The sequence below is a fragment of the Rattus norvegicus genome, chromosome 7 (genome assembly GCF_036323735.1).
Source record: "Rattus norvegicus strain BN/NHsdMcwi chromosome 7, GRCr8, whole genome shotgun sequence".
Classification (NCBI taxonomy): domain Eukaryota; kingdom Metazoa; phylum Chordata; class Mammalia; order Rodentia; family Muridae; genus Rattus; species Rattus norvegicus.
Window position 1 is genome coordinate 95,677,807 of NC_086025.1, and position 25,506 is coordinate 95,703,312.

Sequence of the window (25,506 nt, forward strand, 5' to 3'; positions counted from 1 at the left end):
CCTCCGTTAACAGGAGGACATGCCAGTTTTACCACTCATCACTGGTGACAGTTATTAGCTTTTAAAAACATGTAATTTCATAGGTGCAAAAAAAAATCTCTTTTTAATTCATATATATTTTAACCTTGGGAGGAGCTATCCCCCCACCCCCATCTGTTTGTTTACCAACACTGACTCTAGAAGCTACTTCATTCTTTCCCATGTGAATTCCTTCAAGATGAGCCAGGGGTAGTGTTGGCCTAACTTCAAGTTCATGAACTTCAACATCGAATCTTTGTGTGAAATGCTGATTTTGCCTTGCTTCAGAGCTTGAAGGTCAGGACCGAAACAACCTATTCTTAACATATGGAGAGTTCTACTTGAAGTCTTCCAACTGGCCCCCGGTTTCTGTGATTTTGAACTTAAACACTTGTTTCTTCTCTTCTCTTCTGCCCCTGCTTTGCTTGATGAGCAAGACAGGATTTTTCTGAAGAAAAATCTTTGAGATACACCTCCTCAGCTATTTTCGTCTTTCTTACCGTGTATGTGTGTGTGTGTGTGTGTGTGTGTGTGTGTGTGTGTGTGTGTGTGTGTGTAAAGAGAGAGAGAGAGAGAGAGAGAGAGAGAGAGAGAGTCATGTGTTCCTCTTAAGCCTTGTTTTGAATATGAGCAGTTGTTTACCTTTCTAGACAGCTTTCTTTGATTTTTCTCTCACTGCTTAACCCACAACATCCTGTGGCCTAGAGGCTTCCTCAGCACCTTGTCTCCGCTCTCTGCCCTTAAAGCATCCTGGGAGCTACTTCAACTCTAGCTGGAGCCCGTTTTGCACAAGGAAGGCCCACAGTAGTTGGATGATCCAGGAGAGAATTTCTAGACCTTTGCTGTCCCAAAGGAAAAGAGGAGCGTGCGTGGATGGGGAGCAGTGCCCACATTCACCAGAGTGTACATGAGAGGAGCTGGAACTTCAGCTAAGATTTGCAGTTGGTTTCTGGGGCTGTTTCTCCCAGCCCTTTGGTGCCGGAGTCCTCTCTCTGGCTTCCTTATTGTGCTCTTGCTCAGGTTCCTCCTGGGCCTCAGAGTGATGCATTTGTTTTGTATTATCTGAGGCAGGGTCTCGTGGAGTCCAAGCTGGCATTAGCTGAACCCAAGGCTCCTGAGTCTCCTGCCTCTACCTCTCTACCACTGGTTATATTTTTTCATGTGAGATATAAATCATATTCCATGTGTGTGAAAAGTTGGTTTTACTTGTTTGTTTGGGGTTTTTGTTGTTGCTGTGGTGGTGGTGGTGGTGGTTGTTGTTGGTTTTTTTTTTTTTTTTTCTTTTGGCTGATTATGATGGAAAAGGCACATGAATACCAAGAGGGACTGAGGGATTTTTGCACAGATAGGTCCTGCTGTGAATACATGGCCACATGACAATACCTGTTGTGCACACTTATACCTGTCTTACACAAACATCTTCAACCTCAGCTTGCTCTGTCATTGGAGATAAAATAGCTTTTTGTTAAAACAAAACAAAACCCAGTGATCATGTGGTGAACCCCAAACTGGAGGCTGGGTGACTCCAGCGAGTGATTTCCCTGGGATTGATATCTTCTTTGATGAGATGCATGGCTAGTTTCCTTCCTTTCCTGGGCTGATTCATAAGTTGATAGTTGACCCAGGGTCATTTGAGATCATTTTCATTTTCAAGAACTCATTTGTATGTTTCTCTCTTTCCTCTGTCAGCATTTTCCCCTACCCCCGTGTGTGGATATGTGTATTGGGGTGTCATGAAACTACTTAGAGGAGGTTATTTGTGGGGTACAAGTTAAAATTCACAAGGAGCTTTGGAAAAACAAAACAAAACCTGCCAGTAAGTTCTTGTCTGTGTTGCTCAACGCCTCCTTCTCCACCTCAGCACATGTTAACCCCACAGGAACCCTGGGCTGGATTCCTCCTTCAGCACCACACAGTCCTGGTATGTGAGTTTAGCAGATTCTGTTCTTAGGGAAGTATTATGTGGTGTTCACTGTCTCTCTGCTATGGATTAGACCGCCCACTTGACATCCTATTTGCTCTGTTCAGCTGGCTTCAGGGATGAAGAGTTAAGGACTTCTTTTGGCTTTCGAAATCCTGGTTGCCCGGACTGTAAGTCTTTTCTCTGGGGCTTAGGTCTTGCTCTGTGTAGTTGACCTGTGGCTCCAGCTTGCTCCCCTCTTCCCTCTTGAGTGTTGGTGGCATCCTGGTTTTCTTGGCTCGTTAGTAAAGTGGTAGATAACCATGTCATGCTTTCATAAAGTCCTCAATCCTCTGACATAAACTTAGGCCTTATCCCTGTGACTAACTGGCTAAATGAAAAATGTGTTGCTTATAGTGAGCTGCTCCTCTACACCTGCTTCATCAGTCTGGAATCTCCAGAAAAGGCCTTCAGAGGGTGTGTGGAACCTAAGAGATTTGTGGCTTGCACTTGGCAAGTACAACAGGGGAGGCCTATGACCTGGGATCTTAAGGACCACTTACTGCATTCTATCGAAGGCAATCCACACAGGTTGCTCTGTGCTTAGTTCTTACAAGTCACTGAAGGTGCTTTAGTCCTTACCCCATGTCCCTGAAAGGCCACAGGCTCAGAGGCGTAAACTTCACTTTGTGTACTTGATGTCACACAGGAAGGAAGTAGTTAGAACTCTGCCTAAATTCTGAGCTGTACTGCCTCCCTGCGATATGTGTTGCCTTCTACCTGATACTGACATCAAGGTCTGCCCTGGACTTTGGTTCTTTGAACTGTCATCCCTGTCTCTCACCTCTAATGGCCCTAGCATTTGGCTATTGAGGTGCTCTCAGCTCAGGGACATGCTATAATAATAAGCCAAAGGCAGCAATCGATGCTAGAATACCCTGTACTAGTTTAGCTCTGTGACATCACCTGTTTCATAATTGCCTCAAGCAAACATCACTCTTCTCTCACTCTCCTCACCTAGCCTTGTCTTCACAGGCCCCAAGCTCCTCTCATTTCCCTTTCCCGACAGCCCATGCTTCTTCAGGTATCAGCCTCAGAATGGAGGTCACTTGGAGTCCAGGATCTTAACTAAATGGAGTCCCCCAGTGTCCATACCTTTTCAATGGGGAGACCGAGGCTAGGGTCTGGATTTTCCCAAGGCTGGTTCTGTTCCTCATAGAGCTATCTTCTCAGAATGAAGAAGCTCCTGCCTGGTTGCTTCCAAGGCCTTTTCTACTTCAGGACCATGGAAGCCGAGTCATTCAAAGCAACTGTGGACTGCTCAAGGAGTGACTAATTTGGGAAATCTTACATCAGTTCGGAAGCTTGGGTTGCCAGTTGTCATCTCCTTCATTCCAGGAGTTTGAAAATTTATAACTGTAGGAGCAAGTCTGCAAACCATAGTGATCTGTTGATTGCCTTCTGTGAACTGTTCACATAGACCACAGGAACATCATGTTTCACAGTTCTAGTAATGGAGACTATGACTTTGGGATGCTTCTGCACTTTGCATTTTTGGACTGTCATATGAAGCATGTGTTTGGTTCAGTGGATAGCAAGGTAAAGGCCTGGCTTATTAACACAAATGCCTTGTTTGCCCTCCTCTATTCTTTTTCTCCCCTTCTTTCAAGCCATGTAAATCACACATGCTCCTCCAGGAAGTTTGCCGTGAGTGCTTTGGTTGTTATCTTCACCATTAAATCATAAGGATTATACAACCAAAGGCCCACCAAGCATTGTACACTGAGCATCAAAACCTCATGGCCAATCATTCATGCTATAGCAGGTTCAGCTGACTTCTTTGTTCAACAAGTAGATGATTACATTTAATTCTTCTGTCCATCCCATAATCATCCAATCACATGAGGAACACTTTGCTCATGCTATGCTCATGCTACTTTTTGAATAGAGTGCTGGGGAAATGAAGGTAGACCATGTGGGGTCTCTAACGACCTAGGACGTAGGCACACACTGAAACAAATATGAGGATTTGAACCTTTCTCATAGCTCCTGCTCATCCATTATAGTTTTGAGCCTTGAATTCCACACCCTTGTCGATGTGTTGCTTCCTCATCTAGGAATGTTGCCTTCCTTACTAAAGCTTTTGTGTGGTAACACAGAGCCTTGAGAATCCATCATTAAAAACAAAAATCAAAACAAAAAAACAAAGCAAAAAATCCTACCCTGGTTGGCCTGTAGCATGCTATCTAACCCAGCCTGAATTACTAATCCTCATATCACAGCTGTCTGAATGCCGAGGTTACAGGGCCACCACACCTGGATCATGAGAACCTCCATCCTACATGCTGGATTTTCTCAGAGGCAGATATCAGCGTGTAGATTAATAAGCAAGAGGCTCGCTCTGGGGCACATTGGGATGAACAACTGCAAAATGGGTGTAAGGAGTTAGAATTGGAAGGCGTCTTTAGGCTGTAAATGTGTGGAGCACGGTGCAGTCCCAGAGCTCTGCATAGACCAGACTAGACTGCCCCTTGAGAACTGTCCTGAATTGTGGTGACATTATGGTTAATTGGTGACAGTGTAGCTTTGCCTGGAAGGATACTTAAGTTTGACCGTGTTCAGCTAAGGCTGTCTCCAAAGAGGCTGATAGCTGAGTGTCGGCTAGTTGTATTAAGCGACTATTTTAATGATGGATGAATGGTACCTAGCACATATAATAAACAATCAGTATTTGGGGAAATGTTTTCACCTAACCATTATGGAAACTATAATTCATTCAGCAAGTGCTTACTATTTGGGCAGTGATCTACTGAGCTCCTTATACACGTCATGCACCATGGCTACAAAGTTTATAATGTGGGGAAGAAGGGTGGTGGTGGTTCAACATTGACTTCCAGGAGGAGTCAACCTTCATTCCGGAGATGGGACTTCTTGGATCATGGGCTTTGGGCCAACAATGGACTCAGTGTTTCCTTGACTTTCTAGAAGATCGTTTCCTGAGATGAGGTGTGAGGTGTCTCAGGGGTGGGAATCTCCATCACGGCCCACCTGATGGTGTACCTGTGCACCGTGGGAAACTCCCTGCTCAACTTACATTAACTGTTGTTTGAATTCCCAGTAGCCTGGAACTTCCCCAAGGGTCCCATTGGCTTTGTGACTTTCCATCACTTAAGTAATTGGAGGATGGAGCTGAATGGAAATAATCTATACACTTTCTTCTGTGAGTCACCAAAAACTACAGCCTAGGGTGTGTGTAACTGCTTGACTTACTTTTCCTATATGCAAATGAGCTGTCATTACAGTTCAGTAAGTAGAGACTCTAGTGAGTGAACCTGAGATCATTATAGTTTACATCTGGAAAACACAGAGATAACCTGGTACAACTGCTCTCCTTTGCAAGAGCCCTTGGTAGAAAGTGCTTGGAGAGGTGTGGGACCTTAGGACTCTTTGGGAAATGTTTGTTGATACACTCTGCCCCATTTTCCAGCTCTTGCCTTTGCAGAACCATAGCAGGAAGTCGATGATCTCTAGTGTGGGGTAAGTTGTTTTTATCTCACAAGTCACCCAGGTGATCAGAGAAGCTTTACGGAAAGCAATGGCTTTGATGTTCTGGGTGACAAGCCCTGAGTGTGCTGGCAGGAAAGGAGGGTTTTGAGGTTAGAGAACTGAAACTACTTTGGGTTGTGACTTCATCACTTAACACCCTTATGGTAGGAAGGTTCTTATAAAAGAAAGGTGAATGCAAGTGTATGAAAAGGAAAGTTTGAGGTGGACAGCAAGAGATGACCTGCTTCTTCTCAAGGTTCAGGGAAATCTTCCGGCACTGTCGACTTTCCAGGACCCTTCTTCCTCCCACAGTTCACCGTATCCTCAGCCTTACTAGTGAGCATGTTTACACCTGTTATCTCCTCCCGTTTTCACACATGATGTTGTGCTGACCCATGACTCCTGCTCAGGGAGCTTGGCTTAGAAACCAGAAGTCTTGGATCAGATAGCCTCTTTTTATTGGATCATAGTGGTCCTCACTAACCTGAGAGTATCCTATCTTCCCAATCCCACTTTGTAGAAGCTCTACATTCCCTTGCCCCTCTCAGCTTCTCCTCTGTGGAACCCCAATGTTCTGTTCATGGCCCTTCTGAGCCTTGGCTTCTTGAACCCTAACTGGGACTGATAACAGTCCCTGCCATTCTCTTTAGGTCACTGTGCAGAGGAAAGGCCTCACACTGCCTGAGTTGAGTTTCTTGAGGGCAACTTTCCTTAGTGGCTTTTCTAGCTTTGTAGGGGAATCGAGGGTATTTGACCTCACCTCTTAGTGATCAAATCTTTAACACACTTAGGTGTTACCAGGGTACTAGTTAATCTAGGTGTGTCCAACCTGTGGCCAATAGGCCACTTGAGTCTCAAGATCACTGTTAATGCAGTTCAGTACTTTCACAGAAGACAGTGTCCTATTGCCATGGCAACAGGTTGGACAGCTCTATAAAATTTAGATCATCAATCTCCTGAAAACAGGAATATGTGCAATGAATGAGTTGTATGCCAGGGAAGGAACATGATAGATACTTCATGGGATTGATTACTGCTTCATGATCAACTTGACTCACACAGTTATGTATTGATTTCTTAGTAGTTGTTGTTGGTTTTGTTTTGTTTTGTTTCCTCTTTTGTATTTAAAACAAAGCAAGCATTTTGGTCTATTTCTTATCAAGCCCTTTTTCAGTAGGTGTCCAAACCTCGAAGGACTTGAGGCTTAGTCATCTATAAAGGAAAGATTTTTTTTTTTAGGCTTGTGTTTCTGGGCTTTGGGAAGTCCATGATTGGGCATCTGCATCTGCCTTACAATATGGCAGAAGTTGGAAGGCCAAGCGGGTGCACTCGGAAGAAATAGGAGAGTGGGGACAGCTTTGCTTCTAACTACCACGACTCTACCATGACTTAAGATAGCAAGCACTCATACTGTGAGAATTAGCCACATTCTCTAAGAAATCTGCTTACTGAGCAGGAGGAACCAATGAATGACAGCAATTAGACACCGAAGAAAAAAATATGCTTATCAAGCCCCTACTGTGAGCCAGGTATTGTGTTGACTTCCTCAGCATCCAAGAAGGTAACCGTTCTCCAAGCCTTTGAATATACGTCAGTACCAAAGAACCTAAGAGACACTTGCTACCTACTGGGGCTCTAACTTTGATTCTAGCAGCTGGTGTTCTGAGATTGTTCCTGATGCTTTCATGTTTGACCTTGATGGATTTCATAGAATTCAACAAGGATGGAGGCTAGGGTTGGCCAACTCTCCGGGAACCATCTAGCTATATCTCTATTTGACCTTTTTTCAGGGCCTTCTTTGGGGAGAGCAAATTCATCCCAACATCACACCTGTGCTCAGGAACTTCTTGGGTGAACAGCCAGTTATTGACTTTCCTCAGCTCCTGCAAGTGTCCCAGTCTACCAGCCTGATCTATCTGCAGTGCTCGGGTGATGCTTGGATGAATTCCTCAGAAATCCATCCATGGTCACTTATTTTCTTACCAACTCATTATTCCCTGCCAAGTGTGTAAGATCTGCTACCCATGGCTGACTGATCCTGGCAACATCTGTGCAGCCATTTGGCCTCACAATCTGAGTAAACAACCAGCTGCCCCAGATGATGAAGCTAAATTACTGAGAGCAGAACTGGTGTGTCTGTCTTGTGATGGATTGTGTCTGTGTCTCCGCCCTTTAACCATGGACCCCCTGCCTTATCCAGGCACTGCATATCTTTGTTAAAGATCCTTAGCCATTATATATGCCCCCCTTTTTACTGCAAGGAGGATTACCTGGCCGTACCTTTGGCCTTATGATGTGGAGAAGAGGATGAGGGAACTGCACATACTTAGAATTCTATTGCCAGAGCCAAAGGGCTAAAGAGTGGGCATCCAATCAGCCTTCTTGTCTCTTAATTTTTAAGAATCTTGGGTGGCCTGTATCTGCCTGTCACAGAAAATAGGACATAAACTTTAGGTCCCATCAGTTGACCTTTTGCAATGCCTAAAGGACTTTAGCAGACCCATGGTTTGCTTGACCATGTCAGATGTCAGGGAATAAGCTAATGTCCTATTCTTGGGGACAAGGCAGTGATATGACAGGGAAGCCTGAGCAGCAGCATTTGCAGCACGCTGACCCTCTCCCTACCCTCCTTTTTCTGCTGGGTTTGCTGAGGGACTCCTGAACAGATCCCCTCAAAGTGGACTGATGACCCCTGCCACCCTGGGTGCACATGTCTCTTAATCCCTAGCTCATCTCAGGGGGAGGGTTGAAATCTGTGACTTTACAAGTTCTATGTGTTATGGTAAGATTTTGACTGCCTTGGAAAGAGGTCCGTGTGTGTGTGTGTGTGTGTGTGTGTGTGTGTGTGTGTGTGTGTGTGTGTTTCTGGCAGGAGCTAGTGTGCGGTCATTGCTGTTTTTTTTGTCCCACCCCTGTTACCAAGGAGACAGAGAGCCAATTTAGAAACCAAAAACTCAGCCATGCTGATTTATTGCTCAGTGTTGGATGGCTTCCTTCAAATATTGTCTCATTTGGTCCTGCTCTTGCATATGGCTCCCATCTATCTACCCATTCCACAGATGAGCAAACTAGGCCTGTATATCTCTTTAAGACATACACCAATTTTCCTCCATGGCTAATTGAAAAAAGAAAGGGGGCCAACATTAGGTAGCTTTATTCTGTTAGGAGTTATGAAGAAGTCTGAAGAAGAAGTCTGAAGTGTGTGTGCTTTAGCAAGGCATGGCTAGTAGCTGACATGTCTTAGGTACTTTGAACTCTGCTAAGTCTCCCATTTTATACCAAGGGCACTGCTTGGAAATAAGGCAGAGACTCAGAGAGCTGAAGCTTTTGGTGAGATGCTGCCAGAGAAGGCCTTGCAAATCCGTAGTGGTAGGCTGCCCCCTGAGTGGTGTGATAAGAGCCCACCAACATCCAGGAAGTTATGCGCCTGGCCTTTTAGGGTCACAAAGTGATTGCAGTGTGACAACCATCAGACTAGAAGCAGTCTCCTGGTGTAAATGCCAGTGATGTGTGGGTGGCCGATTGCTGAGTACAGAAGTGCTGGCGAAAGGAGGACATTTTTCTGAGTCCACCACTTGTCAACAGGACTTTCTGGGGAGGGGAATTCATCTAGGTCTGCTGGGAATTGAACTCTGAGCAATGGCTGTATTAAACCAGCATTTATGTGGAGGTGGGCACTCACTCAGCCTTGCAAGGCTTTGGTACAAGCACATTCAGGGGAAGAATGTGACAACCAGCAGGCCCCAGATGAGCAAATTACGGTTAAGGTGCATCTGAACTTCAGGGGGAATTCATCAGGAGGAATATACGCCACGAGTCATGTGCCCTCTGCTCCCAGCTTTGTAGCAAGGACAGTTGGCAAGCTATTCCTAGTTTAGGGGCAAATTCCCCATGGAACTTTCAAGTGGTTTTTATGCTGAGTCAGTGACAACTAAGCTCCTTCTCATTGGTATCCTGACTGCCCATGTCCTGAGTGGTTTGCAGGGGAGGGGGCAAGAAAGAGGTCTTGGGAAGGGAACATGGAATTGTATAATGTGGCAGTCTCTAGGTCCACACTGAAGTGTCAGTACCCCTGGAAGGGCAGGAGAAGGCATGTATGAATCCACCAAGCCAGACACCAGGACCTGCTTGGCACCTTGCACATAACTAAAGCAGTCTTCCCTTGGCTCGTGGGACCTAGCACTTGTAGGTTTCATTCTCTACACTAATCTGTCTCTTCCGGCCACCTCCTGAAGCTGTTTCAATGATCACTGAGGATAAGAGTCTCCATAGAGGCTCCTTTTGCTGTTTCCTGCACAGCTCACGTAGCCTACAATGAACACTTAGGATAAGATTGTCCCATGCAGCGTCTGTGGCTCTCACCACTCCACTGTGTACATAATGGGCTAGACAAGGAACACAAGGCTGTTATCAGAATGGAGATAGGTTTCTTATTCTTCAGCGCCTAGAATTGTTGCGATGAGATGGATGGAAATACTGGTGGGAGGGAAACATGATTGATGGGTTGGGGCGTGGCACTCAGGGAGACCAACTCTGAGCTGTGGCTTTGTTGTCTTTGTGACTTAGGAACCCAAAGAGATCAGGGGATAACATTTGAAATGTAAAAGAAGAAGATATCCAATTAAAGAAAAAGGAAACAAAAGTTAAAAATAATAGATATCAAAACAGGAATACAAGGCCTAACCAGAAGCTTAGCACATAAGAATTGCTCACCAATAATTTCATTTTTTAAAAAGGGGGTTCTACAGAATTGCTTAGTGGGTAAAGACACCTGCTAAGCCTGGTGACCTGAATTCGATTCCCAGAGCATACAGGTGGAGAGAGAACTGACTCCTGCAAGTTGTCTTCTGACTTTCACACCAGGGTGTTCTCTCTCTCTCTCTCTCTCTCTCTCTCTCTCTCTCTCTCTCTCATTCTCTCTCTCTCTCTCTCTCTCTCTCTCTCTCTTTCTCTGTATGCGTGTGTATGTGAATAAAGAGAGGAAATATTGGTCAATAAATGCCTATTTTCCCTGTGTTTCTCATTGTGTTATTTTTCTGACTGAATCTTGCTATGTGGCACAGGCTAAACATAATATATGGCCCAGGCTAGCCTTGAAGTCCTTCTAACTTTTCTGCAAAGGATAGGATTACAAACTCTTGCCTACCATATTTGGCTTACTTTTGCCTTGCCTTGCCTTTTCTTTCCTTTCCTCTTTTTTTCTTTCTTTCTCTTTCTTTCTTTCTTTCTTTCTTTCTTTCTTTCTTTCTTTCTTCTTTCTTTCTTTCTTCCTTTCTTTCTTTCTTTCCTTAAACTTTGATCAATCAATCTATCTATTTTGTGTGTGTATGTATTTGTGTTTCTGTGTTTGTGGGCATGTATATGGAGGTCAGAGAATAAGCCATTAGAGTTACCTCTTTCCTTCTACCCTGTGGTTTGTGTGACTGAACTCAAGTTGTCTGGCTTGGCAACAGTGTTTTTACCACTGAAACACTTTGCCAGCAGTTTGTTTTTTATGTTCTCAATGAATAAAACATCTCCTTCTTAAAGCCATTCCATATTGATACTGATAAGTCTCTCTCCTTTATTTGCATTTTCTAGCATATCCTTTAAGCATTCCAGAAGGATTTTGAGAACCATCCTTTCCTAAATCAAAGCTAGAATATTTGGAGATTTGGAAAATTGAGGTAAGTAAGGGCTGTTCTCTCTCTGAGCCTTTTGGAAACAAAATTTAGCTTTGAAAATGAAAATTTAGCTTTAGTCTTTGTAGCAGGATTTAGGGTACATTTTAGTGTTTTTTTATAGGCCTTCCTGTGGCAACCCAAAGTGTTTGGGAAGCTGACTTCCTATTCATCTATATCTTGGCCCTCTTTCTTAGCATTTCTTGACTGTAGTACCTATCATGCTCTCCCTGCTCCTACCTGGAGGAGTCAGTCTCTCATAGGAGAATCAGTTGTGCTGCTTTGCTGTGAGATGACTGGTGTGGGAGGCGGAAGGTGGGAAAGGGTTCGGTAATGTGATAATTAGGTGAGAACACATTTGGGGCACATGGACTGTGAGTTGTTTCTTTCTTTCTTTTTTAATAGATCTTCTTAACAATTTTTTAAATTAGTTTTTATTTATATGAGTACACTGTAGCTGTCTTCACACACACCAGAAGAGGGCATCAGATCTCATTACAGATGGTTGTGAGACACCATGTGGTTGCTGGGAATTGAACTCAGGACCTCTGGAAGAGCAGTCAGTGCTCTTAACACTGAGCCATCTCTCCAGCCCGAGTTGTTTCTTTATGCCCAATATAATTCCTGTCTTCTCCTCTCCCTCCGTGGAGTGTTGGAGGCACGCTAAGACCATGGCTACTCTGGTGAGGATAAGAAGTGAAGCCCAAGGGCTTTCTGCAAACCTAGGTTTTCCTGTCTTTGCTCTAGTGAGTCTTGTTGAGCTGAGAGTGGGACCTGGTAGAACTATGTATCTTGTACGTTTCCTCCTGCTCAGGTGCTATGGGTATTGAATGAAAAAGCAGAGATAGCAAGATCAGTGGGCCATCTGATTTGCCATTGAACAGGGCTTTTTCTTGATTACTGCCTTACAGTTGATCAATGAGCGCATGTAGGGTGCCTTTTATATGCCAGGCCATTCAAAAGTTTTGGTCTGTTCTTGGCTATGCTTTTTCCTTAGCAGCAAGTCTCTTGCAGAAATAGTTTGTCAATCTCCAGTTTTGAGCAGGACTAACCATGCCACAGCAGGAATGGACTGTCACACTGTGGCTTCTGTAGTTGGCTATAACTTCAATCTCTCTTCTGGCCATACATCATCACCAGAAAGCTTTATCACAGTTAAGGGTTACTTTCCCTGCTGCTTACATAGTACCTGGTCCAGGGCTAGGCCTCTCAATGGATGTGGAAATTTGAACTGTTGAATGACTCTCATGGCAGTGGGGATGGGGTGGGTAGACATTCATATACACTATCATTGTACTAACCTTTTTTGTCCATAGTCCTTGTCTTTTGTGTCCATATTCCCTGCTGACCTGTTCCCAGATGGGAGAGAAGGGCAGAGGGAGCACAACTATTGGGGCAGAGAATCTGAGAGATGAGGACCTGCCCCTTGTTGCCATGGCTGTTAAAATAAGTCTTATTACTTACCTTTTATGAATAGAAGAAGAGAGGCCTGGCCAATCCTCTCCTGCTGCTGAAAGGCAAGGAATTTTCTTAGAATTCAGTTGCTACGCATAGTAGACAGAGCAGGTACTGAGAGTCTAAGGCTTATAGTCCCAGGGCAGAGCTCCAGTGCCCACATTAGCACTTGCACATATGGTTGTGTTTGTGTAAAAAATACTGCTGTAATACCAGGAGCCTGTCTGCCCTGACCCTGCCTTTACTAGTAGGACAGCCATCTTTTTCTACCCATAAGCTTGGTCTCTGTGCTCTGTTCTTACAATGGAATAGAAGCACCAGGACCCTGGAGCCAAACACATAGGATTGTACCCTACGCAATCTTTGCTTTCTCACCTGTAAAATAGGCCAATGCCCACTTGGCTATAGACAGCCCCAAGGCTTACAAAACCAAATGGGGAGGTTTATTCTTTGAGATTCTTTGTTATCTCCAGGCTGTCTGGCTCCTGACCTTCTCAGTATCATTCTCACTCACCCTGGTACCACTTTGGACATTGAACATGTGCTCATCCCTTTCTGGTTAGTGCTTTGGATGAGCACATCCCTTAAGAGTTTAGGAGTTGGAACATCAAATCTATGATATACAGTAGTAGAGACAATACGCTAGTGACACGAGAAGACTTTATTCATATTTATTCTGCCCCTTTAAAATACAGTAGGCTAACTTTTATGGTTCTTGGTTCTCCCTTTTTTCTTGTGGATGTATTCACTTCCCTTCCTGCCTTACTAGATAAAGCTTACTAGATAAAGTTATCTGGTGTTGTACTTTCTAGTGTCAAGAACCATGAACTAGGGCTGGAGAGTTGGCTCAGGGGTTAAGAGCATTGACTGGTCTTTCAGAGGTCCTGAGTTCAAATCCCAGCAACCACATGGTAGTTCACAACCATCTGTAATAAAGTCTTTTAAAAAAAAGTTAAAAAAAAAAAGAACCATGAAGTAAAATGAACCCCCTTTATTAATAAACTATCAGAACTAAGGGTGTTTCATAGAAAGTAGACCAGGGTTGGTGAACTGGCTCAGCGGTTGAGAGCACTGACTACTCTTCCAGAGGTCCAGAATCCAATTCCCAGCAACCCATGGTGGCTCACAACCATTTATAATGGGATCTGATGCTCTCTTCTGGTGTGTCTGACAGCTACATTGTATTCATATAAATAAAAGACATCTTAGCAAAAAAAAAAAAAAAAAAAAAAAAGAAAGAAAGTAGACAAAAGATACTGATGACATTTACGTGTTGACCCTGCCCTTGCCCTTTTGGGTTTCTCCCTAGCGTCTCTTTCCCTGTTTGTTATTCTTAGTTCTTTGCCTATTGCGCCCTTACTGGCCTCCATTGTCTGTAATGATAGGGTATATGTGGGCTTCTGCCTTCCTGCCTATAGACACAAGCCAACACTACTCATTAGCCACAAGGAACATGTTGAAAGGTTGTTTCCTGTAGTCACTTTTCACAGTAGTAAAAAGAGCCCCTGGCTCACTGCACTTTACCCATGACAGCAACGTCTTTGCAAACCACCTCCAATATTGGCCCATTTGTCTATTACGTGTTTCTTGTGGTTTCATACGGAGGTTTTGGTGCATTGCCTTTGACCTAGCGTATATTTTTAGTACTAAAGGCGTAGTTCAATGAATGTCAAATCATGAAAGCAAATGAAGAGATTTATACATCTAGGGAAAAAAATGTGCTTAACTGTATCTCTTCTGATGACGTCCATCCCTGATTATGCCCAGTCATATGCTTTCTTTGGTGATGCCCATCATGATAGGTTCCGTAGAGGCGAGAGCAGCAGCTGGTCTTGCCCCCAAAGACAAGACCATCTGTGAGTGTCACTGTAGCAGCTGGACACACAGAGAAACATGCATCCCGACTATAACTAAATCAAGAATCATTATCAGAGTTAAAAGCCCAGCTGTAGATTTGCAGGGGTTATTACTCTATCTGCAGGCTTTGATATGACTTGCAGAAGTGGCACTCTTTTTTTTTCTTGGTCATCAGCCTTTCTTCCAGGATAATACATATTGAGAAGAAGGTTCTAGATCTTCTCTCACTAACCAGACCCTTTGGCATCAACACAGGCTTAAAGGACACATTTAGGGACTCTTGTGTCAATTGAATGGCAGCATCCTGACTTTGGTCTTCCAAGCGAGGATGATACCAAAGTCTACCCCTTCCAAACAAGGGCTACCCTGCCTGCTTCCAGAAGCAAGGCACGCCTTGCCATCTGCTTAGGACTTCACAGTTCATAAAGTTCTTTCCATCCTGTCTGCTTTCTTTTATTGCACAAGTGTTTACTTTTTATTGCTCAGTAGTTACTGAGATGCCATAGCATGCCACTGTGCAGTGTGCCTGTAGCCCTGCAGCCCTGCAGGAAGAGCTGTTGTTCCCATGACTAGGGAACTCAGAAGGCCATGGTTGGAGTCCGGGGGTGATTGCATGGCCTGAGATCAGGTTGCTAGTTGTGGTGACTTTCACATGAGAACACAGAGCTTCTGTTTCTGGACCTGCCTGATGATACCCTTATCTGTTTCCTGCCTTTTCCTCCAGCTGTGTTCCCCCTCCTTTCTTATATCCCTTCACATCTCCTGACCGCCTTTCTGCCTCCACTTACCCCCTCCTACCAGCTCAATTTCTTCCAAAGATGAGCAGAATTCTCTCGATAGTGCTTTTGTGGGAAGTGAATCTGACTATACAGAGCTGGCCTTGGGATTTGTGTGACTTCCCTTGAGATCGTAGCCTCAGCTTGTATTCTGTTAGTTACTTTTCTAATGATGGCAGGATGCTCAAGTTCCCGATTTGTGCTTGTCAGTCAACTCTTCTGTGACAAGTCAGGTGCTATAGCAGGTTCAGGTGCTAACTGACATAAGCTACTGTCTCTATCATTAAAATATTTCAGGTTGGTGATGGCACATGCCTTCAATCCCAGCACTTAGGAGGCAGAGGTAGGAGGATCTCTGAGTTTGAGACCAGCTTGGTCTACAGAGTGAGTTTCAGGACATCTAGAGCTACACAGAGAAACCTTGTCTTGGTGGTTGGGGGAAAAGCTAGATCTATTAGTCAGGATTCTCTGGGACAATAGAACCAATGTGGACTAAAGGACTGATCTGTATCTCTCTATCTATGTCTATATGGAGAAGGATTTATTTTTCATAATGTGTTGACTCATATCATGAAGGTTGTAAAGTTTTGATGGTCGGCTGTCTGTATCTGGAGACTAGAGAAGCTGGTGGTGTGCTTATACAGATAGAATTATGGAAGATTGTCCCAGCTCAAGCACCCAGGCAGAGATGGAATTAACTCACTTTACCTGCTTCCTTATTCAGCTTTCTAGACACCATTGAGTTCTGGTCTTCAGTGGGCTGGATGATGCCCACCCATACTGAAACAAGTTGCTTCCCACACTTACTTTTCTTTCCTTCTTGTCTAGAAACACCATCCCAATCCTCCTTAGAAATGCCCTTAACCAGTTCCCTTAGTCACTGGTGGCCCAGCCAAATTGACACACTGGGTAGACACAATGTATCTAACCATCAATTGACACACTGGGTAGACACAATGTATTCAATTGTCTGAATCAGCTGGCCGACATCCACCTCCGGCCACAAGCTGAGTGTACTTAGACTGCTGAGGACACAAAAGCTCCCCATTCCAGTCCAAGTTTTGCAACAAGGAGACCTAGTTGAGTCATCATAAGTTATTGTCCTTATCTGGCTATGTCCCTGCTTTGATGTTTACCCAACACAGAACCCCCACTGATTGATGATATTTGCCTCATCATCACCCAGAAGTCTGCTTGGTCTGTAAATGAGCACTGCTGTTTTCATAGCATCAGGCTGCTAGGGAGAGCGAGAGCGAGCGAGCGAGCGAGAGAGAGAGAGAGAGAGAGAGAGAGAGAGAGAGCGCTTTCCCTTTGTTCTGGTCTTGCACCTTGTGACCTTTGGAATACCTCACTTCCAAGATGTGATGGGAAATTCATCTAGGACTCTGGTCATTCCTTCAAATGACTGTGTGTTGTATCAGTCCCTCAGTCCCTTCTCCTGAGGCATGCCAGGAGACCTCACAGCACAGTATCACATCAGCTAACGAGTTGCTTTCCATGCTGCAGTAGTGTTGCCGGTGGAGGAGTATCTGGTTCTAGTAACATTGATGGCAAAGAAGATAATATTGGGGACTTTGCTTGTTGAATTCAAAAGAAGTTTGGAAGCTTCTATTTGCTTCCTTCCTCCCTGACAGTGCTACTACTGAAGTACTTCTTTACTCTGGTAGCATTAGCTCAGTAATAGCTGTTTCTTATCCATACGTCCTCAGTGTCCCATGCTGGTACCAAGCTTCATCTCCCTCCTATCAGTCATGATGCTCAGAAGGGCCCTGGGCTCCTCAGTTCTGCCACTACTACTTTGCTTCCCATTCTGAGGAGATGCATTTGCTTTAGTTATAGCTCCTCCCATCCCACCATTCCCTTTCTTACCCTCTCCCATATTCAATTCTTGTCTTGTCCTTTCTCATCATTCTAAGACAGTCCTGTGACTCTTCCCTTGATGAGCCCTAGTGAGAATCTGTAGCTCTAATCTCTCAGTTCCTTTAGTCACATGAGCTGGAATCCAGATTCCAGTTGGTCATTTGGAGACTCAGGGTATTGCTACCCTCGCCACCTACCCGTAACTCCCGGCATCCCCCAGTTTCTTGTAGTACCTATTCTTTCTGCAGCTTGTGCCAGGAAGTCCTGTTTCCTAGCCACAGCCTATTATGTGCCAGCCCACAGGCTAGGGGGCTCACAGACAGCCCCCCAGCCTGCTGCACATGATGGTAAAGCTTTGGGTTTTCTATTACATTGATCGGTCCCCAGGGTAGGCAGGGCTCTTTTGTCTGCAGGAGTACGAGAGGGCATAGGCTGGAAATAGCCTTGTCAAAATAGACCAAGGGCACTGGTGAGAGGGGAAATGAGGTTGGACTGAGGAGAAGCAGAGGGCAGGTGCTTCTTGAGGGGCTTTCCTATGTGAGGGGCCCTGTAGCAAAGGCTGACTGACATACTTCCTGTGACCCTTGAGACCTACACGGGGGCCCCCATCAGACACAAGAACTTCCTGTTCCCTCTTCACTTTCCAATATCTACAGAGCAAGAAGGGTTTGCTCAGTTCTTCTTTTTCTTTTCCCCTTTGCTCCTGTCTTAGGGCCTTTAGCCTGCTGTAAGGAAGTGTGACTATAGACTCTGTGCCTATGAAATAAAAGAAGTTGATGTCTCCTGGTTCTGGAGTTGAGATACAGGGGTAGTTGATCCTTATAAGAAGAAAGGTATAGTCATAAGCGAGTAAGCCACGGGAGAACAGCTACAGAAAGGTACTGCAAGCTAAGGAATGCCTCAGACTGTGTGCCAACAGCACTAGTGTGTGGAAAGGGCCTGCTTTTTGGTTCCTGGCCAGCTGTCTTCACGTTCTCACCCAGAGGAGGGGAAGAGGTTGCTCTCTGACATGTGTTTTCTAAGGATGCTTATTATAGTCACTGGGTTCTATTCTCATGGCATTCCTTTCTCAAAGGCCCCATCTCCATGTACCATCGTCTTGGAGGTTAGGGGTTCAACCTATGAATTTTATGAGGACATAAACACTCAGCCCATAGTAGCCTCCTTTGAAATATCTCTTGAGTGCACTCTCCTTCCTCACCAGGCATGTCAGCAAAATGTTCCGTCACTCTAAGGCTGAAATAATTTTACTTACTACAGTTCACATTGTGACTTGGGCCTCTCTTCTTCAATATGCTCAAACTGATGACCAAGTTGCACACAAAACTCACTTTTGCCTGTGTGGTAAAAGTTTTTCTACATACCTTCACAGCCTTAGTCTTTCTCTATTCCATGAAGTGTGAAAATGCACTGGGGGTGTGTGTCTTAGTTAGGGTTCTGTTGCTGTGATAAAGCACCATGACCAAGTGGAACTTGGAGAGGAATGGATTTGTTTTAGCTTACAGCTTGTAGCCACCATCCAAGGATCCTGGAGGCAGGAACTAATTCGGAGACCATTGAGGGATGCTGCTTACTCCTCCAGGATTACACAGCCTGCTTTCTTAACAGAAGTTAGGACCAACAACCTAGGATCACAGTGAGCTGGGCCTCCCACATCAGTCATCAGTCATCAATCAAGAGAAAGAGCACAAAACCCTTTCCTACAGTCCAATCTGCTGGAGACATTTTCTCAGTTGAGATTCCCTCTTCCCAAATGACTCTAACTTGTGTAAAGTTGACATAAAACTAGCCAGCACAAGCTCTGTGTGTGTGTGTGTGTGTGTGTGTGTGTGTGTGTGTGTGTGTGTGGCGGGGGGTTGTACTTAACAATCTGAAACAAGCTAGATTGCTCAAACCCTCTGGGATGCATTTTGATAGCCGTGGAGGCAGCAAGTCTGATATGGCGACGTCCTTAAGATCCATGGGAAGAGCCTGCCCTTTTCCTGTGGGCTTTTGATGGCTACGGGAAGCTCGAGGCATTCCTCAGCTTGCAGCATATTTCTGTAGCCATTCTCCCATGGCTTACTCACTTATGCCTATACCTTTCTTCATATGTGGATCAACTACCCCTGTATGTCAAATACCACATTTTACCCTGACAATGTCTTTCAGAACTCATTTCCAAGTCATATCTTATTCGCAAGTATCGAAGATACAATAGGGTGTGAGAATGAAATGTTAACTCAGGGTGATACTCACTGGCATCTCAGCTCTTGGGAAGTAGGAGCAGGGAGATTGGAGATTCAGGGCTTCCTTCAATTACATTGTGAGTTTAAGGTTAGCCTGGGCTGCCTAAGACTTTACCTCAACAACTTCCTGTACAAGAAGGAAGAGGCAAGCTCTATTTTTTTTGTTTAATGTAAAATATCTTTGGTTTTATATTTGCCATGATGTAAACAATTATATCGTCTTGGTGTTCTATTGCTATGAAGAGACACCATGAACAAGGTGTTCCTAAGTCTCAGAGGTTAGTCCATTATCATGGCAACACAAAAAGAGACAGTGTTCTGGAGAAGGAACTGAGAGCGGTACATTCTGATCTGCATGCACCGGGAAGAGAGAGACACTGGGTCTGTCTTGAGCTTTTAACATTTCAAAGCCCACCTCCAACGACACATTCCCTTGATAAGGCCATATTTCATAATCATTCTAAATCTCCTCAAATAGTGCTATTCCCTAACGACTAAGCATTTGATATGAGCCTCTGGGGCCCATTCTCATTCAAACAAGCATACATCTGTTAAAAGCAAGTACCTGCACAGATTTGACACCTATGTGTGAAGAGGAAAACGCAAAGCAGAAAAAGCAATCTGCGCCCTGCACTGGTTTATGGAGATACTCTGTCTTGTCATTGCAATGACAAATTTCTATCCTTGACTTCAGCATAAAATTCTCTCAGAGTTACGGATACTGATAAGTTCAAGGACAAAGAATTAGCAGTTCATTTTCTGGTGACGGCGTCTTAGCTCATGGATGTCTGTCTTTTGTCTTCATAATGAGGTCAAGGGTTCAATGTAAGAGTAATGTTTCTTATTCTCCTTTTAAAAGGAATAGTTATTTGTGTTACACGTGTGCATGTGTGGAAAGGTGTATGGTGGTCAGAATACCATTTCTGGGGAGTGTTATATCAGTCAGTGTAGTATAGAGGAGCATAGCTGATCGGATGACCACACACACACACACACACACACACACACAGAGAGAGAGAGAGAGAGAGAGAGAGAGAGAGAGAGAGAGAGAGAGAGAGAGAGAGAGAGGGAGAGGGAGAGGGAGAGAATGAGGGGGTTATTAGAATGGCTTATGGGTTGTGCTCCTGTTTTGTGACAGAAAGCCCAAGAACCCAATCGTTGTTCAGTAGACCAGCTTGACTTCTCAGCTGGTATTCAGCATATGTCGGAATCCTGAAGAAGAAGGCTCTAATATCAGTAAAGGAATGCCTTAGCTGCAGGACGGATGAACTTGCCAGTGAGCATGAGAGCAGTGTGAGAATAGCTAAGTAACCCAACAATTGGGTTCTTAGACTTTTTGCCACAAGACAGGAAGGACCACACCCTAACAACTACTCTAATAAATCCATGTGTGCGCGTGTGTGTGTATGATGTTCATCCCATCATTTAATCATTTAGGGTAGAGATCTTCCAACTTCAAATGATCCACCCCCCCCCAATCCCTTATAAGTGCTTGGATTTTAATTAATTCTGGATGTAGTCAAGTTGACAACTATGATTATACAAGAACTGGGAGAGGGAACCCAATTCCATGTCCAGTTCTTGCAGATTGCAGTGGAGACCTGAAACCCAGTCCCATGTACCCCTGGCTTCATCCTGAATTTCTCTACCACTTAAAAAAGCACTTGTATAATTCATATGTCTCAATTGTTTTAAGTGTTAGTTTCTATGTCTGTTTATGAGGCTGCTACCTGCAGGTGATTGGTTACAAATATTTTATTTGACTGTGTATCTATGAAGCTCACCTTCCACTCTTCCCACCAACTGCCCACTGCTTCTGTCAGAGCAAGACTAGAGACCTCAGGGTGAGGTCTTGGCTACCACAACACAGAGCATTATCCTGAGGCCTTCGGGTTTTTCTCAGATCTGCCATTTATGTCACCACTTGGGTATTGAAGTATCCTTTTACTTTTTTGTATATAGGCTATTATGTCCCAGACTAATTTCTGATATTATGTGTATAGATGTGTTGTCTGCATGTATATATGTTTACGATTTCAATGCCTGGTACCCACAGAGGCCAGAAAAAGGAGTGGGATATCCTGAAACTGGGGTGAGAGGTAGTTATGAACTCCTGTGCAGGTGCTAGGAATCAAACTCCAGTCCACTACAAGAACAGTAAGTGTTCTCAAATGCTAAGCTCTCTTTACAGCACCCAAGACCAGTTTTTAAACGAGATCTTGGTGTGTAGCAGGCTCAGTCTATAGTAGGTTTTTGTCTGCAGAAGTTCAATGTGTATAGTAGCTATAGGTATATAGTAGGTTTCTGTGCTGTGGTTCTGTACACATTGTAGGCCTTTGTGTATAGCAGTTCAGAACCATGTAAGTATTTTATTTCTCATCATACTTTCCCTGAGCTAATTTCAGTGCCCACTGAGAATTCTTGTGAGTTAGTTACTTCTATACCCATTGCCAATGAGTTTCTCCTTTCACAGTGACTTGCACATTTCATAATTAGAAGTCTACTGTCAGGTAGAACTCATTTTCCATACAAAAATGCCACTTATCTACTAGAGCACGGACTTGTAGATTCTTGCTAAATTGGTCACAATCCACGAATAAAATTACATTGTTACCCATACTTTTTTTTTTTTTTTTTATTTTAGTCATCACAATGCTCCTAAAGTTGGCTTCTGTAGCCTGTGGTTTGCCCTTTTACCAGTGTTGTGCTCTGCCTTATATTTTGGTCCAGGCTCACAGTATGCTTTTCCTGCCTCAGCCCCGGAATAAGCCATGACTTCTGTGATATTCTTACATTCCCCCAACTAAATAAGAAATAATTCTGAGACCAACCTGAATCGAGAAACATTCTGTAGCATTAAATAATAAAGAATGCCATCGGTGTGGTTCTCGTCAAGGTGGACTCTCTGACCCTTTGCTCTGAAAGATCTCCACCCAGCTCGCTAAGTTCCCATGGTGGGTCACTGCCATGCCAGCCCCATGCAGTGACCGTTCATCTTGCGATTAGCTGTCATAAATCCCAGTAACCCAGTCAAATCAAAACTCTAGAGGCTTGTAATTTATCGGTCAGATTTATATCACTAAATTCTCAACCCACAAAACACCCAAAGAATTCAGAACCAATTGATATTGATTTAAGCTGCCCACTTAGATTACACAAATTGTCCTGTAATAATTCATCCCTTATATATGATATTCATAGCTACCTGTGGCTATTTAAAGCCACATGGATCTGGGGCATCCTTCCCTTCCTCTATCTTCCTTCCTTCTCTCGCTCCTATCTCTCCTGCCTCTTAAAAACTCTGTGTCCACCCTCCTTTTCTACTGTCCAATCACAGGCTCCAGCCATGTCTTTGCCTACCCTCATCTGCTTATAGACTGCAATCTACAACATTCTATCAAATCACTCTTCTGAAGACAAAGAATGGTTGAAGAATGATTTCATAGGAAAGCGATTTAGGCGTCTGGGGAGATGGCTCAGTCAGTAAAATGCCTTTCTCCTATGCATGAGGACTTGAGTTTGATCTCTAGAACCCATGTAGAAAGACTGGGTATGGTGGCATATGTCCACAAACCCAGTGTTGGCAGGATGGGAGGTGGTAGATCCCTAGAATTTTTCTAGCTGGCCTAGACTTCTATGAGAGACCCTATCTCAACCAACGTGTGTGTGGGGCACTTTAGGTCTGAAGAGCAAGGTTGCCATGTGATTTCCACACGCACATGGACTCATTCCTATACACTTATGCATATACAAGAGTAACCAAGGACCCAAGTATGATATATGTTTGAAATATTAGCACTTGGAAGGTCAAGGCAGAGAGACTGCCATGAGTTTATAACCTAGGTTGCATAGACTAAGTTATATTACATAACACTGTCTTCAAACTAAACAATACAAAACTACAAAAACAGATTAAAGGTTTCATCAGGTAAATATAGTTTTGTGACTGGGGCAAGAATCTGTATTTGAAAAAGTCTATATTGGAGAATTTAAACGAAGACTCCTAATTAGGAAATATATCTAATTTGCACATAAATTTTTTTTTTTGACCAGAAAAGAGACCATTTATTGAGCTGCAGCCAGGCTCAGGTATAGAAAGAGGTTGAGCTCTGAGACTTTTTCTGTTGAGTCGTTTATGTGCTATGCTTTGTTTTTGTAATGCTCTGTTTTGGCAGAGATAAGCTCACAGTTGGAGGGTTTCCAGGGTCCTGTGGGTTTCTTTTTTTTTCCTTTTTTTAAAATTTTTTTATTAGATATATTTCTTTACTTACATTTAAAATGTTATTCCCCTTCCCCATCCCTTCCCCTCCCTCTCCCCCATACGGTTATTCCCCCATACATCCACCTTACTGCCCCCCCATATCTCCCTGCACTGGGGGTCCACCTTTGGCAGGACCAAGGGCTTCCCCTTACACTGGTGCCCCAACAAGGCTATTCTCTGTTACATATGCAGTTGGAGCCCTGGGTCAGTCCATGTATAGTCTTTCAGTAGTGGTTTAGTCCCTGGAAGCTCTGGTTGGTTGGCATTATTTTTCTTTTTTTCTTTTTAAATTTAGAGAATACTTTATTAGTTTTTGTAATCAAACCCACGTAGATAAGACCTTACATATTTAATACAGTGCGTTACCCCTGTACAAATGGAAAAAACTTAAGTTCAACATTTCTAGACCAATATGGCTGTTAATTTCTGTACAGTTCCAACTCAACACAGTAAACGGGGATACTTTTTTCCAAAGTTGACAGCACAGCTAAAGTTTCCAAAAATTCAAATTATATATCTGTATATATATATTTATATTTATATAAAAAGACCAATAATAGCAGTGTGTTATGCATCAACAGCAGCAACAGCTTTTCCAGGTTCTGCAGTCATCTGAACAAAACTGTAGAGACATCCAGCACACTCCATTAAAAAAAAAAAAAGTAAAAAAACAAAACCCGAGAAAACAGCACAGTTCTGTTACTCTTGTGGTACCTGGCACCATTTTATTTTTAAATTAGCTTCTCAATCATCATCTGGAAAGAAAACATTCTGAGCAACATCATTAAAAACAGCTCTGATAAAGCACGGTCACTACTACGTATCATAAAGCAGGTACAAGCTATTTTACATCCACAGAGGTATGATACAGTACTGTCCTACATCTATAATACTAGAGGATACAATTTAAAAGGCATTATTTGAGTGAGACTTGATTCTACTTTTCCAGCAGAGGGCCCAAAGGATGGTGTGACACAGCTTTGTAAAGAAACATACTCTAGACAGGATTTCCTTTCACTAGTGGCACAGTTCTAAGGATTCATTCTCTCCATGAATGTCAGCTAAAACCGTTATTAAAAAAATGAAATATCCCTAAAACAAAACCGTATAACCACCGGATTCACATGAAGATGACCTAGTGGAGACAAGCTGGACCTCACCTTACCAAGAAGCTATCAAATCTGTTATGTTCAAACAGTGAGACCTCCAAGGAAGGAGATGCCAAGTAGTGCTTCAAAGCTTCGGACCACAATCAAACACAGCATCCTTTTCAACAGAAGCAGAAGCTCATCTGAATATGCTCAAGGATGCTGACATCAACATTTAATCATCTCCTCACTCATCCAGGAAGAAGGGGAGATCAGTTACTACTGTACTTTATTGTGTTCAACCAAATCACCATGTTACAAAAATAGCAAGCTGCCATAATAAAAAATAAGGCTCCTCTATCCAGCACCAGATAGCATCATTTTACTTTCAAGCCTAGAAATTGCACACTTGTATATAAACCAACCGAAGATGAGGATTGATAGTTCATCTTGGTGTATTTTTCCTTTGATGAATATGAAGTGTCCTTCCTTATCTTTTTTGATGACTTTTAATTGAAAATTGATTTTATTTGATATTAGAATGGCTACTCCAGCTTGCTTCTTCTGACCCTTTGCTTGGAAAGTTGTTTTCCAGCCTTTCACTCTGAGGTAGTGTCTGTCTTTGTCTCTGAGGTGTGTTTCCTGTAGGCAGCAGAATGCAGGGTCCTCATTGCGTATCCAGTTTGTTAATCTATGTCTTTTTATTGGGGAGTTGAGGCCATTGATGTTGAGAGATATTAAGGAATAGTGATTATTGCTTCCTGTTATATTCATATTTGGATGTGAGGTTAAGTTTGTGTGCTTTTCTTCTCTTTGTTTTGTTGCCAAGACGATTAGTTTCTTGCTACTTCTAGGGT

The 25,506-nt window shown here is 43.6% G+C and overlaps 1 long non-coding RNA gene across 1 annotated transcript in view; it reads left to right on the top strand.

Annotated features, from left to right (window-relative positions):
• Positions 1–25,506, top strand: part of Pvt1 (Pvt1 oncogene) — a 223,391-nt gene that overhangs the window by 131,891 nt on the left and 65,994 nt on the right. The window contains exon 3 of the long non-coding RNA NR_185124.1: positions 11,045–11,130. This is a non-coding gene — a long non-coding RNA (Pvt1 oncogene). The remainder of the gene's footprint in view (positions 1–11,044; positions 11,131–25,506) is intronic.